The sequence below is a fragment of the Pinus tabuliformis genome, chromosome 5_2, assembly GCF_031772625.1.
Source record: "Pinus tabuliformis cultivar Carrire ecotype Pingquan chromosome 5_2, CPIR1, whole genome shotgun sequence".
Classification (NCBI taxonomy): Eukaryota; Viridiplantae; Streptophyta; class Pinopsida; order Pinales; family Pinaceae; genus Pinus; species Pinus tabuliformis.
In genome coordinates, this window is record NC_142306.1 from 891104035 (window position 1) to 891123375 (window position 19341).

The window sequence follows — 19341 nt, forward strand, 5'->3', positions numbered from 1 at the left end:
TCATGGAAAGAGGATTTGAATATGAAAATACTTGTTGATGATGAAGTGGAGTCCAAGTCTTCTTCCGCACAAGATCTAGGTTGGCATGATCAATGTTCTTTATATAATAGGTATCTAGGACAATTCATTTTTCTTAGGTGATGTCTTGGCTAAGTACATTATATTTTATACATGACTATTATCACTACTCCAACTTTTACTCTCTTTCAAAATTAAATGTATGGATTGATGGAATTGTAGAAAAATTTGAAAATTATGGGAATACATACAATAAACATAATCCTTGTCTTCTAGATCTAGGGAAAAATATTGAAGTGCTCTATGGAGGGTCTCTTCTACAAGATGGAATATGTGTATTAAGGTAATTGGATACTAGCTAACTTGTTGCAAATTGGATGTGACAGGGTTAATCAGGTCATCTTGAGGGATAAAGAAAAATAATTTGAAATCCTGTTACTAATTTATTTGAATAATATAACATTGTGTTTTGAAAATAAATAACTGAAATATTTTCACTGTGAAATGCCTTTTTAAACCAACCCAATGGGTTAGCTCAATCAGTTGTTGCCAATGTTGCTTGGAATCTAGTTAGTTTTGTGTGATCAAGTGCCAGGTTTAAATTACCTTGGACAAGATAACTTGTCTACACCAATCAGTTTAATAGGGATGCCATTTGTGAATGCGGGGAAGCATCACTTGCGTTTCGCTCTAAGGCTTTCCTTGAAAACTAAAATTTTAAATGGAAACAATATAGAAATACAATATACTTCATAATTATTACATTTGAATCATGGAATATTGTGATTGGGGATTTATTTATTTATTTATCGATATTATCTACAATGTGTGTATACCTAAGCTATTGTTCTTGGACTAATTTTTAAGACAATCCTCAACTGAAGCAGAAAAATATGGTCCATTTGAAAATATTAGAGCTTGAAATAGAACAAGAAGAACAATCACGTTCACTTTTACAACAATATTCTCCTTCTTAATCCAATCAAGAGAAAATAGTTCAGAAATAATAATCCCCATATAATCTTCCCAACTCCACTTCTAGGTCTCCTCCATAACGCTTTGGAATTTTGGTTCACCAAAACTAGAATCATCAACAAAGAAAGCAGTGCAACATTAATCATCAAATTCCTCAACAAAAGCTTCAAAAACTAACCCCTCCTAAAGTGCAAAAAAATGAAAATGAAAATAAGTTCTTCCATTTGCACGTAGGTCCTCTAAGCCAATGAATAGCATTTCCTACACATGTTGTCTCACAAACTCTGTTTTCATACGGACCCTTATCTAATTGAACATACCCAAAACAATAGTGCCCAAGATCTCATTTAAAAAATTGTTCAGAATTGAAGACCAAAAACTCAAAATTTATTTGATAAACTACCACCAAGAATTACAGTTGCAGGAATAGTCACAATCCATAATCTTGTAAGTAAAATATGCTTTATCAATTCCCAATGAAGAAAATTTTCTATAGGTTTTCTTTATGTATATCACAATAATTCTCATAAAATTATTTCTTCTTTGATAAATTTACATGTAGGTAGGGGTTGAAGTCCATGGTACTGTTGATGAAGCTTTTGACACTGGATATCTCATTACATCCAAAGTAAATGGCCAATTGTTTCAAGGTGTTTTATTGACTTCAATAAGCATTTGGTCCTCATATTATTCTTTATACTTCTTTGTATGCCTATCCCTTGACATTTTGGATTTATTTACTTGATCGTTTAGTAGGTTAAAATTTTTCACATCTTACATATCCAAAACTTCACTACTTCATAGTTTTTCATTTCAATTTGAAACTATTGCACCTTATTGTATTTTCTTAAAATTTAAACTACAAGAGAAGTTTCTGAAGTGCACAAAACTTTAATTTTTCGTGTTTTAATTGGAACAAATATGCCTTATTATATTTTCTTTCAACTAAATCGACGATTTTTCTAATTTATATATTATCAAACAAGACCCTGGAATCATTTCGAGAGAGGAAAATATCCCTCCAAACTCTATATCCAACAAAAATAACAATACTGAATGGTTGTGAGGCATCCTCTTGCTTTAGTGAGAAGCCCACAATCATTGCATGATAATCCTAGTTGTATGAAAGAGACCTTTATTGGGCCTCTTGTGGTACCAACTATGCACATTGGTACATTACTTCAACCAACTTCCATTTCCATAACTATCTTTGTTTCTTATGTAATATACATCAGGGAGGAAAACCACATTGGTGCAACTGTGGCTCCAAATATAGTTATAAAGACTACTAGAGGTGCATCAGTAGATTTACAAAGACCAACACATGATATTCATTTCAGTGCAAGAGAAAATTATGGTTCCTCTATCTGTAATAATTTAGGGAGTGTAAAGATGAATAGTGATGATAATCAACACCCTCATGAACCTCCTCATGTAAGGATTGGTGGTGTAATCCATTAATTCCCCGAAACACCATCCTCAAATAGTCATGTTCCATCCATTATCACTCATCCTAGACACTAGGTTTCGAAACTATTACAGTGTTCCTCAGATTGCCTCTCCTGTAGATTATCATCTTGAAATTACTCATAAATAAAATGTGCATTTTGTAGCCATGCCTACTTTTCTAGGTGTAATTTTTTGAACTCTACCAGTAGGGGTTGAAGGTCCAACAACACTTTTATTTGGGAACTCTCTAAAAATTGGACCACAAACAACAAATGGAATGCATCCAAATATTCTTGGTGGAGTCACATTAGGCTTTGGAAAGCCTTTTCAATTTGCACTACGAAAGCATTGACCTGATTCTTTCTCCACATATGAGTGGTGTAGGATCCTTGTTTTCAAAGTTGAAATACACCTACATTCAAGTTTTAAATTTCAAATTTGGTGAAATCAGTCACCTAGGATGCATTTTCCTCTTTAATAATTATAGGGCTAACATTTTGTCTTCTTAGATACCTTGTGTTATAGACATATTTGGGCACTGCAACTCCAATCACATATGTCCATAAACCAAGGGCTTCTAAGCCCATAAAAGTGTTGTTTCATTCCCTAAAGGAACAAGGTCAACTGATTACATCATCTCCCATAAGTTTTCCATGAAAAACTACTCAGAACTGGTCAAAACTGGACCATACAGACTGCTCCATGCATAGGGTGCGATGCATCTCACCTATTATAGACATGGGTTGCGATGCATACTACAAAGACTTCTATAGCGTGCAATGAGCGAGAGCAGACAAATGGCAGAAGAAGTGTGCTAGGTGGAAACCCAGAGAATCTTCTAGAAGCTGGTCATATGACACTTGCCTCTCTGAATTCACCGACGGATGAGTAATAGATCTGAAATCTCCAAGTGGAACCAAGAACTATCAGTGAAATGACACTAATCAAAATCCCAAAAGCTGACTCATTCTCCTGTAAACATCTATATATGGATCCCTCATCTAAGAGATCCAGAGGCTGGAATTTGGTAATTTACAAGGAAGTGCTGTTGGTTTCTCTTTGAAGACATTGTTGGGTGATCTTGCTTTGTATGAGGTGAAGAGGGATTTCATGCTGGGAGGATGATGCTGGTTCAGACAACCGGGTTGTAATCCTCTCTTCTATTACTTCTATCAATAAATATATTTTAGTTTTCCTCCATATGCTTGTATATCTCTGAATCTTGTTTGTGTATGCATTTATATGGTTAATGTACATCTGATCCTACATTATTTATGGTTATAGATCTATATGCTTTTATGGTATTTTGCTGCCTTGACTCTACAGGTGTTCTTTGAAGTGGGACAAGCGAGAAAGGAGTGGCAAAAGCTCTATCAAAGGAGAGAGGAAACAAGCAAGGAGACTAGCGAAGGACTGAGATTGGTGCTCTTTGCTTCTCTCTCATCTGTCTCTCATAAAGGAAAACACAAGTAACTTTAATCTATTTGTTTGTAAGATAGCTACCTGTCTTAGTGGGACTAGCAGCTCTGAATGGACAATAGTTTTCCCGATAACAAAATGGAGACTCCATTGGGGAGCGAATAGTTTGTTTGTTTTGTTACTGTTGTTTTCTTTATAAACCACAGACAGAGCCTGAAGTTAAGCCAGGGAGCCTTCGAATTTATTTTGCTATGCAACTACAAAGCAGATCAACGTTGCTTCAGTCAATCTCCGGGTTGGTTTATGAACTGAACATCTAGCTTGCAAACATCCCAAGTGCCCTGGTGGTAGCTCAAATAACCTCATTAGATCAGCCCCTATACTTTGTGTTTACTGAAAATCATTAGCTCAGCCTAAATCCCTGAACTTAGCTGCAAACTGTGAGTGAAAACCAAGCTCAGTCTCGTTCTTGGACCATCACACTGTCTCTTCTTGGCAATCTGGATGCATCACACTTCTTTTGTGTTGTAGGTGATATGCATCCCTGTTTCCCTGTGTTACAGGTGCGATGATTGAGTGAGACTATTTCTGCCTCCAGATTTTGGTTTTTTCTTCACCATCTTCAGCTTTATTCAGTAGTTTTGTTGTCTATGATTAGTATATCACTATTGAAACCATCTTCCTTGGCATTATTTCAGCCTCCATCAGAAGGAATTGTGAATGTTTTTTTATGTATTTTTCATCATTTACAATTCTCCTTTGCAAATAATAGCTTAATCGAACTGTCGTCCTTTGATTTGAAAGTGTCGCAAATGTCGTTTTCAGTCAAGAAAAGAGTGTCACAAAGCATTCCTCTTTTAGATATTCGATTACACTTTTGCCATTGTATTTGATTTGAATCATTAAGTATTTCAAGTGTCGAAAGCAATTTTAAATTCAAAATCGCAAAGTGTCGTCTTAGCCTCCCTTTAGTTTTTTGAAGAGAAAATTGTTAGTACTGTCGCTTTGAAAGAAGATAGTTCAGATCTATACTTTGTTTTCTTTTTGTCATTCTCACATTAAGGAAACTGAAAAAAAATACATGCATGTGCATTTTCATTAAGACTGCATGCTAAAGTTGATTTAGGAAAAGTGCATCTAGTGTGTGCTCTCTACTCTATGTTGAAAGAATTTCATTTCTCTTTCCTTAGTAGCTAGGATTTTAATTGCAAAAAGAGAGTAAACGACTGTTTATCATCTTAGATTGCATATTTAGGAATTGTATATCTACATCACATGGTGAACCTTAAAGGAAAACTTCTTAAGAAATATCAACTATAAAATAAAATTCAATGAACATAAAAACGCTTTGGAACCTAACACACAACATTTAGAATTCTAGGCTAGAGACGTATTTCGGCATCGTAAAGCTTGGTAACTATCGCTTTCATCGTAGGTTGGGTGATTCCTCCTCTTTGAGACGACAAGTGTCAGTACGAACTAGTGTTCCCATGTACCATTGAGTATATATTGCGAGACCATAATAGGATACATCCTTTATCCTTAGGAATCCGTGTTTGCTGCCTTATCGATCGTAATGCACTGAACACAGCATTCGGGAAGATTGACTGTCGTACTATAAAAAGTATTTTGTAGTTTTGCGATTGGTTTGGTAATCCCTCTGTCTAGATTTCTAGAGTAGCCACTTTCATTCCTTTTCAGACTCCCTAAAAGAAAAGGTCCATATGAGCACTTGTCACTTTAGGCTCATTAAAAATCAAAGGCGACTAGTCATCTTTAGCTTTTTTTTTTACTCTTAAAAATTGAAAAAGCAAGTTGTGTCAAAGTGTCATAAAATTCATTTTAATCGGAATAACATCACTATTACCTCGTTGGTCTTTAGGTTGAGAAATGGAATATACCAATCAAGGATTTCCCCTTGGGGGAGATCCTAGTCCCTTCTCCTCTTGGGGGGATGTCGGTGCTCCACACATGGCCACATTGTCCCTTCCAAGACTCACAATTGGCCAGCCCGTATGGCTTTTCTCGACCTCTGTCATTCAAAACACCGCAATTCCTCAGCAATGAAATCAACAACTAGATGAAGTTTCTCCCCCACCTTCTAGTTCGTTTGTTTCTCCCTATCCTTCTTCCTCTTCGCTTGGTGAAGCTAGTAACGCTAAAAACCAAGTAACTGAGAAGAAGAAGAAAGGAAAGGAGAAGAAGAAGAAGAATCTGACGACGAAAGGGGGCAATCGTGCATCATCTAGCGAAAATCCACACATTGCACCTTCCAAACCTAAATCTCCATGTGTCATTTGCAAGGGAGACCACTATCGTCGAGATTGTCCCTACATCCCACATATCTTGAGGCACTGGTCTCCCTGCTTGCACAATCCGGTGGCTTCAACTGCTGACGATCATGTTGAGAGCACATCGTCAACTAGTGAAAATGAAGTCAATGGACAAAAGGGAAGATCCAAATTTCCTTGTAGATTGTGTGAAGGCGTTCATGCCCTCCACCATTCTCCCTTCCTAGATGAAGCTAAAAGAGTCTTGGATAACCGTCCTGCATCACCGCAGCGACTTCCTCCTCGATACACGAAACTATTGCCAAGTCCATCGCTAGTTGAAAATTCGACTGACACACCATTTTTGTTATTTGAAGCGCCTACCATTGAAGATAAACCCTCTGAGTCCACACCAGAGCAAATTCAATAGGTTGAGATGGCGGTTGACCCAATCTTGCCTTCAGAGGGTCCACCTTCAGATGATACTGTCACCAAAGAGAATGAGAACGACATTGTTCAAATTCTCTTCGTAAACACAAACTCTGATGAACATGGGGGAAATCTACCCATTCCTTTACCACAGGAAGGAAGTTCATCAGAGACTTATCCGATCGTTTATTCGGTCCCACCTCCAAGCAACCTAGTTGTCTCCTTCTATTGGAATCTACTAGGCAGATCCCGCCTACCATCTAATGTACCATTCCGAATCACAGTACAAGCTTATAGAATGATCATGGTTGGTATTATTATAGATGAAGGGTCTTATGTGAGTATCCTTTCCTCAACTTCTTGGAAAGTGCTTGGTTCGCCATTGCTTTTGCCTGAGATTCGAAATCTGACAGGCTTCAATAAAGGAACCAATCGGCCGTTAGGGATCCTTCCAAATTTTCCTATAACTTTGAGAAGCAAAACAGTTTATCTAAACATGATGGTAGTCCAAGGACCTTTAGATTACAATCTACTCCTTGGGCATGACTACATTTATTGTATGGGAGCTATCGTTTCTTCACTCTTCCGAGTGATGTGTTTTCCACATGAAGGAAGATTGGTCCACCTAGTGGACCAGCTTTCATTCCCTGGTTCAAACACAGCTATTAGTCAAATGCAATCCCTAACTGGTCTTTTTGAACAAGGAATGTTTGATCAATCTCCAGTCCGTCCACCTGATGATCGTGAGTGATTCGGTGGTTGTGACTGAAACCTAGGAGGCATGCACCCTGGTCTGCTTCAGCAAGAAAACCCTAGATATAAGGTAGGTTTCCGCATAGCAATATGACTATTCTGATACCCCTATCCATTTAGGAAAATGGATTTAGACTGGAAAAAGATTCCCTCATCAAAGGTTATGTGATTGGGACTGGAAATAGTCACCTTTGTCTATTGCGATGGACATCGCCAAGGAAGTGTTTTATTTGCGACACGGGTGGAACAATCTTGCTAATGCAAGAACTTCCATATGGTGACCTGGAAACTCTACTTTATACCTGGGGGCATGCAAACCTTTTTGTACGCAAGTGAAAAGCAACCAGCGTAACTCTAACCCCGTAGTTTTTGCTAACTTCAACTGCTTAAGTTAGGTGATTGGTCTGATCAACCATTCACCTTGGTTAGGACCAACAGAAATGACAAAGTAAAGGAGATGTTTCCCACTGAGAAGCTATCCTACCTAACCTTAGTAGTTCTTTAACCCCTAGGACAATAGTTGGTCATTCCTAGCTTGCATACAAAAGGCTCCAGAGCAAAGTTGCACATGGGGCAAGCTCCCTAAAAAATGAACCTACTGATGAGACATCCTTATTATATGACTGGCATGAGAAGTTTTACTCAAAGTTCAAGCTCATTAAAAAATAAACCTCACCATGAGTAGTTTTACACAAAGTTCAAGCTCGTTAAAAAGAAAACCTCGCCATGAGCAGTTTTATGTGAAGTTAAAGCTCGTCAAAAAATAAACCTAGCAATGAGAAAGTGTTCCCATAGAGTTTAAGCTCATTAAAAAATGAACCCCACCTCCGGTAAATAACCATTTTGATTGCATGACTATCAGCTTTTGAACCTTGGTTGTGTTCTTACCGTCACCTCCACTCCTTTTTAGCCGATCATACGCCTCCATTTGATTGTTTACCCTTTTGAGGAATAGCTGCAATGAGTGATTCTATTAGCCACATTCTTTACACTGCCGTGATTGAAAAATTCCAAACCTTACCTGGAACCAGTTGCTATCCAAAAACATCACTCGTTCCTCAAAAAACGAGTCTCCTTTAAGCTCTTTTCATTTGACTCATAAAATATGAAAAGATTGCCAAGCAATTGGCCTCTCTAGCTCGTTAAAGTGATTAGAAGTTCCATCCCTCCTCTAGATTTTAATGTTTTTGGACCTGACGGATTATTACACAAAAAGATCAAGCGCTTGTCTTGTTTGGCTCCTTAAAACTATTGAAAAGTCATCCCTTTCGTATTATTTTATACTTTTTCAGACTTAAGGGATTATATTATGAAAAATGATTACTGGAGTTGCCTTTCCGTCCCTTTTTAGACTCTCTAAAATTGAAAAGGACTGAGTTATCTTTGTCTTTATACTCATTAAAACAGTAGCGACAAACTTGTCCATGCAAACAAGAGCGAGTTTCATTGTCGCCAGGCTCGTTAAAACATAGCGACGAGTTTGCCCAAAGGGAAAATTATAGAACAAGCATATGTTATCCTCCTCAAGCTTGAAAGAAATAAAGAGGTACTGGTCAGCAATGACTGGGGAAAAAGGGAAGAAAACTTGAATAGATTCATTGGTAGCAGGTTGCTCTTGAACATGACACTTTCACTCTGTCACCATGATTGAGTCGGGTTGGGTTATTCCATTCACCAGTCATATCACCATTGGTCCTCCATACCATCCATTTTTGGGTTAACGCTACCAATCCATTTCACTGTCGCCGATATGTTTAAGAGAAGTCGCTTAGAGAATTCACCAACATAGCTAATGTCTCATCCGCTATAATACCTTCACTCTCCATTTTTCATGATCGCCACCCTGAACCTTGTATCATCAGATCATTTTCACCTACACAAAATCATTTGCTCCATTCCGTGCCGTAGATGTGGGATTCATTAAGGTCCTCCTACGACAGGTCACTTCTTGTCGACATCAGCTCATTATCCAAGAAGTTAACTTAGCGACAACCCTTTCAATACTTTGAAGCTTGCATGCCTTGATGGAAAGTTTCTCACTTTTGGCGATAGGTTTACATAAATGGCCTTCAACTGAAAGATTTTACATGGTGTTCGACATCAACTCATGTATTCATGCTACGTGAATTGTAGTGCAGTACCTTGAGGGTCATCTTCATTATCGGTGATTCCTCTCGTGCCTGTTAATAGCTTACATCATTGGCTAGTAATCAGGCGATGTCTTTCCATGTTCGACATCAGAACATCTTTTCACATGGATTGACTTGTACTTCGGGAGAAGATTGAATGAGTTTGAAGACTTTGAATCTAGTTTCATCCATCCAGGCTGCGATATATTCAGGAAAATAAGGACATCAAATGTACATCATTGCTGCACAGATAATCATCCAAGATAAAGGATGATGGCTCTACCAGAATCATCAGTCTGTCACACAGACGATTGTCTGTCTTATGTACATGAATATGAATTTATAAAGTTGAGCATGGGAATTCCCGCCTTAGCTAGATCATGAAAATAATATGAAGATAATGTATTGTGTTGTATCTTATTACAGGTCACCTTCCAGTTTGAAAAACCTCGCATCCTCATTATAAAGCATTTCACTCGACATCGAAAGATTTACGACCTCATGCTTTAGGGGAAACTGTTATAGACATATTTGGGCACTGCAACCCCAATCACATATGTCCATAAACCAAGGGCTTCTAGGCCCCTAAAAGTGTTGTTTCATGCCCTAAAGGAACAAGGTCAGCTGATTACATCATCTCCCATAAGTTCTCCATGAAAAGCTACTCAAAACTGGTCAAAAATGGACCATATATACTGCTCCATGCATAGGGTGTGATGCATCTCACCTATTACAAATGGTGGGTGTGATGCATACTGGAAAGCCCTTCTGTAGGGTGTGATGAGCGAGAGCAGACAAATGGTAGAAGCAGTGTGCTAGGTGGAAACCCATAGAATCTTCTAGAAACTGCTCATATGACACTTGCCTCTCTGAATTCACCCAGGGATGAGTAAGAGATTTGGAATCTCCAAGTGGAACGAAGAACTATCAGTGAAATGAAACTAATCAAAATCCTATAAGCTGACTCACTCTCCTATAAACATCTATATATGGATCCCTCATCTAAGAGATCTAGAGGCTGGAATTTGGTAATTTGCAAGGAAGTGCTGTTGGTTTCTCTTTGAAGACATTGTTGGGTGATCTTGCTTTGTATGAGGTGAAGAGGGCTTTCATGCTGGGAGGATGATGTTGGATCAGGCAGCCTGGTTGTAATCCTCTCTTCTACTACTTCTATCAATAAAGTTATTTGAGTTTTCCTCCATATGCTTGTATATCTTTGAATCTTGTTTGTGAATGAATTTATCTGGTTAATGTACATCTGATCCTACATTATTTATGGTTATAGATCTCTATGCGTTGATGGTACTTTTCTGCCTTGACTCTACAGGTGTTCTTTGAAGCGGGACAAGCAAGAAAGGAGTGGTGAAAGATCTATCAAAGGAGAGAGGAAACAAGCAAGGAGACAAGCGAAATACTGAGGTTGGTGCTCTTTACTTCTCTCTCATCTATCTCTCATAAAGGAAAACACAAGTAACTTTAATTTGTTTGTTTCTAAGATAGCTACTTGTCTTAGTGGGACTAGCAACTCTAAATGGACACTAGTTTTCTTGATAACACCTTAATCAAAGATTCTTGTCTTTTCTCATTAGAGCAGTGGTTACCCTCATACACCATAAGCTCTAGTATCCTTCAATGATATTCACATTGATTACCTCTTTCTTCTAGGTTGTGATTTTGACAAGGCTTAATTTCTCGAAATTCTCCACCCAAACTGAAGTCAAGGTGTGGTTGGGTTCACTAGAGGACTAGAGTTTCTATGACAACAATGCCAATGTTTGTCCAATTAACAGTCAGATCACCGTCTTTTCTACTATTATGAGTTCATTATACTTGGATGTTGAAATCGCTTTGATACAATCCTTTCCATTATATTTATTTTCCACATCCCCTAAAGGGAATTTTTGGAGGTGACTATGGATCGCTTTACATGGGCTCATACTTGTAGTTCATTATATGGGTAATATTATAGCACTATTTACATGTTCTCAAGGTAGAAACTTACAATCTTTGTATAGTGTTTTTGATAGTATTTTACGATTTTATTTTTATGGTGTGTAGTTTTTTTGAATTGAAGCTTAATTGTGTATTTTTCCATTATGAAAACAAGCATCACAAGGTTCTGAGGCCAGTTGGAAAATTGAATTATAATAATAATGGAATTTTAGAATTTCTCCATCTATCACAGCTAGGGAAAATTTTCTCCATCTATGGCATCCACCTCTTAGTTGGACAACAATGTTTGGAAACAAATGCACCCTAACCTAGGGATTTATCTTCATTGTATTATTAAAAATTTTACTCCTGCTTTGGTGTTAAAGTATTTGTGGGTATTTTTTAAGTATTGCATATTTTATGGTGATTTCTTCTTTTTCTACTTTAAGAACTACCATCGTAATGCCTACTCTTAGGTAATTTTTGGTGAAACATGGGGAAAATACCTTGTAAGTTGTAATTGATGAACTTCATTAGCAACCTAGGAAAAATACATTATCCACCTTAAGAGTTTACTATATCATATCTCCATTACCCTCCTCTGTATAAATTATGTTTATCCCTTATGGACTCATATGTTGTGCATCTTATCATTATGTGTGTATCTTAAGATATATGAGGCATTCTCCATTCTCCAATCCTGTATTGATTGTTCCTATTTTCACCTTGATGCAAACAAGCATTCATCCCATGCAATCATCAACTTTATTCTCCATGATAGTGTTTCTAAATGATTTATGATTCATTCATGCATGCTTATGTATGTTTACTTGCATACGATAGAGAGAGATAGAGAGAGAGAGAGAGATGTGCACATTGGTATTTGTTGCTTTCAGGAGTTGCATGACTACCAAGCTTCCATGTCTACGGTGGGAGTGGAGAAGAGAGGTATCTCCAAAAGTGTTATTCTGAGAATGGTGTGCATCTCAATCCTTTTCTATTAGTTTGTTACATATCAGTTTCGAGGTTATGCTTACCTTGTGGAAATGGAAAATATTTGATGTTTTAAGTTTGTAGTAGTTCAGGGTCCTCTTCTAATCAATGTTATTTGCAAATGAATTTAATGTATTTATACATTTGAATTCATCACTGTAGTTGGTCCGATTAATAGATTATTGACTACATAGTTTGCCTATGAATTTTGATATTATAGGTATAGATATAATTCTTAGCATTGAGGTAGTGAAAGCTGAAATTTCCACCAAAATAAAATACTATGAAATACGACACTTTGATCATTACAATTGGTTCCACTTTAAACTCTATTTGTATTTATATATTTTTTCAATATATTAATAATAAGAAATTTTTATACAAATTTCAAAATAATATTTTTATTAAAATTATCTATGTAGAACCAATTGCTTTTCAAGTTACTTATATTTTTATTTAATTAATTAAATTGCTTACTTCATATTTTATTCTTCTAAGATATTATATTAATTATTTTTATATTTTTATTAAACTTATTATAACAAGATCCAGGTGGTGGAAATGTACAAAAAAATAAAAGCTGTGACATTTCCACCAAGTGGCTCTTATTTACTATATGTTCTCTTTTGCTTTCCACTTGTTTTCACAAGTTATCAACAAATTAAGCTTTTTAGCATGTAAATTAGTTGGCATGATCACATCTAAGATTTTCCTAAATGATGAATACTAAGTTTCTAATGTGTTCTTTTCTATGGTGAAATTTTATTTTCTTTTTTTATACAGTTCATCTAGCCACATAATAACCACTATTTCCCAACTGAAGAAAACTTGTTCGGGTTTCTTGATTTTTTGGGGAAAAATGACATTGAAATTGTTGATATTAAGGTATATGTCATATAAATCTTTTATAGTTTACTTTTGTTTATATTCTAGTGTTCATCATCTTTCATGTCTTATACTTTGCATTGTATCTTCTTTCATTTTTAGAAGAGGAACTTAGTATTGATGGTAAGAAGTAGGAATTGAAGAAAGAGGAGAACAATAACATTGGAGCGACAAAGGCAGAGAGAGAAGATAACTAGTATAATGATACCCTTAAAGCTAATATCTCAAGTGCGACACACACATTGGGTCTTATGGTCAAGTCTTTTAAGTTGGTGAATTCACCAACAATCCCTTGGAAACACAATGATAATGTTATGAAGTGATGAAACAATATTTCATCTGTAAATTGTAGTCCAACCAGTATTAAGTTGAAAACTCATATTGTAATACATGACATTTCATATAATATAATTTACGTGGTTGAAATTATTTATAGTTGTACTTGATACTATTTAGTATTGTAATTAGCAAATGTAACTTTTTATTTTCATATTAGATGAACATGCACACTGTATAACATTTTTTTAAATTAGTCACAAAATCATGCTAATTAAATTATGTTGAATAATAATGAACAATAAGATCAATCTAAAAATACTAAATTAGTAATTTATATTGATTAATAATGAACACAAATAAAATGAATACATTACGACTAAGTTAGTCATTTATAATGATTATTAATGAAAGTATATGAAATGAATATAAATTGCTAAATCAATCATTTATATAATGAATATGAAACTACCAAAAAAAGAACAATTACTATTGTAAATGATAAATTCATGGTTACGACTATTAGTAACTAATTTACATTATCTTACAAGATAACTGAAATTTAGTCATATTTCTTTGGTTATTAATTGGTTTCAAACAATGGATGAAATTTGTATATATATGAATATTAGTAGCTAGTTTACAATATCTTATAACACAACCAACATTTTGGTCATATTTCTTTGGTCATTAATTGGTTTTCTTGGGTGATCATATAGTAGTATATTGTGTTGTGTATTGGGTCATTAACTGTGATAATTAATGACTAAATCAATGACTATGATCAATTTTATGACTAAATATACTACTTGATGATAAAATTGAGACAACCAATTAATGACTAAGCTAAATATGACTAAAAGTTGGCTACGTTATAGCACATTGTAAATTAGCCACTATTGGTCATTGAATGAGAAATGGTTGTTTATATGAAAATTTTAGCCATTTTTTTAGTAACTAATTAGCCATTTTGTACTATGATTGTAAATACACTTACACTTGACAACATATTTTCTTTTTCAAAATAGAGTAGGATAGAATAAAAAAATAAAACCAAGCTTGGTGATGTTTTTGAGTTTTTGTGTTTTTTTATTTGAAGTTTGATTTCATTTATTTGTTTGAAATTTTCATTTGGTGGTGTAGTAAGAACCACCTCATTCACTAACCATTAGCAGGAAGATCTACAAGAGAAAAGATTTTTGTGAATAAAGATAACAAGTAGAGTTTCGAGGGTTAATAATTTGAGGTCTAAGATCAATTCTTCTTACTTTGATTTTCAAATTTCAGATTTCAAATGTATAAGAATTATTAAATTCCGAAGAATTATCTCTTTTCACACCTTGTTGCAATGTGGAAGATTAGCATGGAAGATATGAAAAGAAATGAATAGGAGATCTAAATTTACTATTTATTCTAAAATACTTAAATTTTGATCTCCAACTTATTTTTGTCTTAAAATTTGTTTAAATTATTTTTCTTTATTAAAAAACTACCTAATTATAATTTTCTCAAAATTTGATAAAATAAGTTCTTTATTTAAGAAGTAAAAAAAATATAGAAAAACAAATAAACAATATATATATTATTAAAAAAAGACAAAAACATTAATATATATATATATATATATATATATATATATATATATATATATATATATATATATATATATATATATATATATGTATATATATATGTATATATAGTGAAGTAATAAAAACAAAATTAAAAAAAATAAATAAAACAAATAACAATAAAATAAATCACATAGAAAACACATTAATAAAGAACTAAAACACAAACCATATATAAAAAAAAATTCGCTAAAGAAAAATTGACAAAACATTAAAATTATATCACATATAAAACAAATAAATAAACCAATAAAATAGAATGAACAATGAAAACCATTGAAACAAATTGCTTTGAATAGTGTAAGTGGCGTGAGTCAAAAAGAACATGAACTAAGAAATATTGTATATGATTGTTCAACCCTTATTCAATCTTTGTATATGCAGTAAAAAAATACCCCACACATTTCATGGAAAGCTTCTGAGTTTCAACGCAATGGAATTTTTTGCGGTTTATGAAATAATAAGTTGGCAGATCCAATTTTCTTTGACAAGAACACAAAATGGAAGTTAAATCAAATGTGTAAATGGGTTTTCCCCTTGAAGAGGATGATTTTAAAGTCATTTATCTATCTTTTTATCCTTTTGTGAGCTGGTTTCATAACATTTGGTATCAGAGCTTTGGATTCTAGGGTTTCGATCCTCCAAAACAGGTCATCATGGAATTTTGGCTATAATAGTTTTTATACAAAGGTTCAAACTCTGCAATTAAAACACATTTGAGCTGAAATCATGGTGAAGCTAGGGCCCAAATTTCATATCTTTTCTCTCTATAGTTTCAGATATATGATCTGAGGAAGTTTGGGCTTTTGCAAGCTCCAGAATTCCATCTCAAACAGGTCATCGTGGAATTGTTTCTATATTTGTTTTTCTGCGAAGGTTAGGACTCTAGATTTAAAACCCATTTGAGATGAAATCTTGGTGAAGCTCAAGCCCGAAGTTAGGTCTTGTTTCACTATATTTGTGGAGATACAATCCAAGACATTTAGGGTTTCTGGAGGCTCCCAAATTACATCCCAAACAAGTGACCTTGGGAAAATCGTCACAACTTTCTCTCTGAGCATCAGATTGAAATTTTGTAAGAAGTTACGGAATGAGGACGGACTTTAATTTTCTGTGTATTGTTTTCAGGTTCGAAGGTCAAAATAGTGACACGTGGAACTTCATACAAGTTCGCTCTAATGAAAAAATATATAATCAGGTCATCTTGGGACATTGGACATAACTCTTTCTTGGAGAATCAAATATCGATCAAAATAGTGGCATTGGAAATAGGACGCAGAGGGACACTATATACCATAATTTCAAATCTTGGAGATTTAAAATTTCAGAGATACAACAGATTCAAGATGGAGCTACTAAAAGCAAGAAAAAGACTGACCCGAATCAAGAAAATAGAAACACCTAGTAAACAAAAGTGGATATATGATTTGAAGAATGCGATCAAAGCTAAGATAAATAGTTTTATATGTGCCATCAAAGATAATACCAGTAGGGAAGTAGATTTGAAGAAAGGCATTGAAGATTTGAAAAAAGACATGGAAGGTTTGAAGGAAGGTGGGACAAAGCTGCTACAAGAAAGACCTCCTAATGACAAAAAGGTAGTAGAGGAAACTCATGATGAGAAAAAAATAAATGTTAATCATGATTTCATAGGATCTAACATTGGATTGAAGACCCACCATATTTCAAAGATCAATATGAGGAATTTTGATGGCAAGGATCCCATAACATGGATACTATAGATGGAGAAATATTTTGATCTACATAATGTGAAACTATTACAAAAGGTACATATTGCATCTTCATATTTAGAACCGAATCAACTTTTATGGTATAAAGGGCTTTTTTATTGTAAACCACTTGTCACCTAGTCAATTTTCATGGAAGAAATGATAGCACATTATGAGGATACCAAGAGAAACACTTTCTTTAGCTCATTGATAAATCTCAAACAAAAGTGTTCAATGGCAAAGCACATTGAGGACTTCCAAAAATTGAATATAAAGGTAAACGATATTCCAGAGAAGTAGAGGATTGATTTATTCATAGGGAATTTAAAGGATAAAATTCAACATGAGGTTCGTCTTTGGGAACCTGATTCATTGGAGAAGGCATTTAGGCTGGAAAGAAAAGTTGAAAGAAAAAAGAAATCCTACCACTCACAATTATAAAGATGGAAGTGTTGTTGCTCTTAGTCTTCGAAAACCTACAAGGTTGACACCACAAAAATTGGAAGAAAAAGAATAAAGTGACCTTTGTTATAGTTGTGATAGAAAATACACTAAAGGTCATAGGTGTGCTGAGAAGAAATTATTTTACATTGATTGTGAGGAGAAGGAAGGAAAGGATCAAGAAACATCAAAAGAAGAGGATATACACCAAGAACCAACCCCAGAGAAAGAGTAAATGAATATGACTATATATTGTAATGCATTGGCAGGAATTACTACTCCTCAAACTCTCAAGATATAAGGACATATCAAGAAGAAAAAGGATAACCTCACTTTCGCATAGAATCGAATGAAACAATAGGCAGATCAACATCGCAGCAAAAGAAGTTTTGATATAGGCGACTGGGTATTTTTACGAATACAACCATACAAACAAATTTCCCTCAAACAAGCTAAGAAGGATAATAAATTATCACCAAAGTACTATGGTTCTTACAAGGTGCTGCAAAAGATTGGTACTATGGCATAAAAATTGGAGCTTCCTGCATATTCTTGAGTGCCCCCATTTTTCCATGTTTTATGCTTAAATAAGGTTATAGGTGACATGCTCCTAGTTCAAACAATATTGTCGGAACTTGACGAGGAAGGAAAAATCATATTGGAACTTGAAGCAGTCATGGAAACAAGAACCCGATAGCTACGAAATTGATCAATTTCAGAGTATCTCATCAAGTGGAAGAACTTACTCGCTAAGGATTCCACATGGGAGGACGAGAATTTTATATAGAAGCATCCAGAACTACTCAAGGGTTGAGGACAACACCTTTTGAAGGAGAGGGGCAAGTTCGGTCCCTATACTACTAGTGTAACCCCTTATTGTTATTAGTGCAACCCCCTTATTATATTTTTTTGCCCATGTAGTCCCCATATTGTTATTATTGTGCCCCATTGAAGCCCACTATTGTTAGTGTCGTGCCCTTACATTATTGTTGTTATGTCGGCTCTGATTATATTATGACCCCTTAGACTCCTATATATAGAAAGGAGGTATTGTCATTTGTATCACTGAAGAATTGTTCATTTGTGTAATGTAAAGGAGGTTGCCCCCTTGAAGAGGTTGATTTTTAAGTCGTTGATCTATCTTTTCTATCTTTTTGTGAGCTAGTTTCATAACAAAATGTCTTGATGGGATTTTAATGGTTGATGCATGATAGTAATGGTTTATTTGATTCAATTTTCAAGCGGAGATCTCAAGATCCCTCCACACGGTTTTATTTTTTATCTTTTATGTAGTGTTAGATTTTTAAAAATGTAAATAAATTTCTTTTGCCATTTCATATCACAAGTCACCCAATTGGCATAGTGGTAATTTATTAGCATTGCATGTAGAAGGTCAAGAGTTCAAATTTGAAGGTTGGCCATAATGTTTGTTCAAAAGTACATTTTTGGTCAAACGTGGGTTACCAAATTGTAGCCTCGCAATGGTACATGTGTCAACTAGTCTATTACCAAGTCACTATTAACTCACCCTGCCACCTATATAGTATGCCACACCATTTTCCCAGTTAGTATCACCCAACTGTCTGCCACACCACCTCGCCGAGTCATCATCTATAATCCATGTGTTCATATTTGGTGCTTCCATGTGGTACTCTAGAGCTGCCATGTGGTACCCCTGCAACAATTTTTATCGTTTCTAAAAAAAAACAGAAAACAAAAATTTCTCATACAATGTCCATTTGAGGTGATTCAAGCATTGTTGGAAATATCTTGATGAGATCTACATCATAGATTCATTGTTATTAGCATTTAAGACCATCAAGAAATGGTCAGTTTTTTTTTTTAAATTTCGCAACAACTGGGCTTGGGAAAATTATCAAATTATTAAAACATTTTTCTAAGATATATATATATATATATATATATATATATATATATATATATATATATCTATATCTAATATATATATATATATATATATATATATATATATATATATATATATATATAT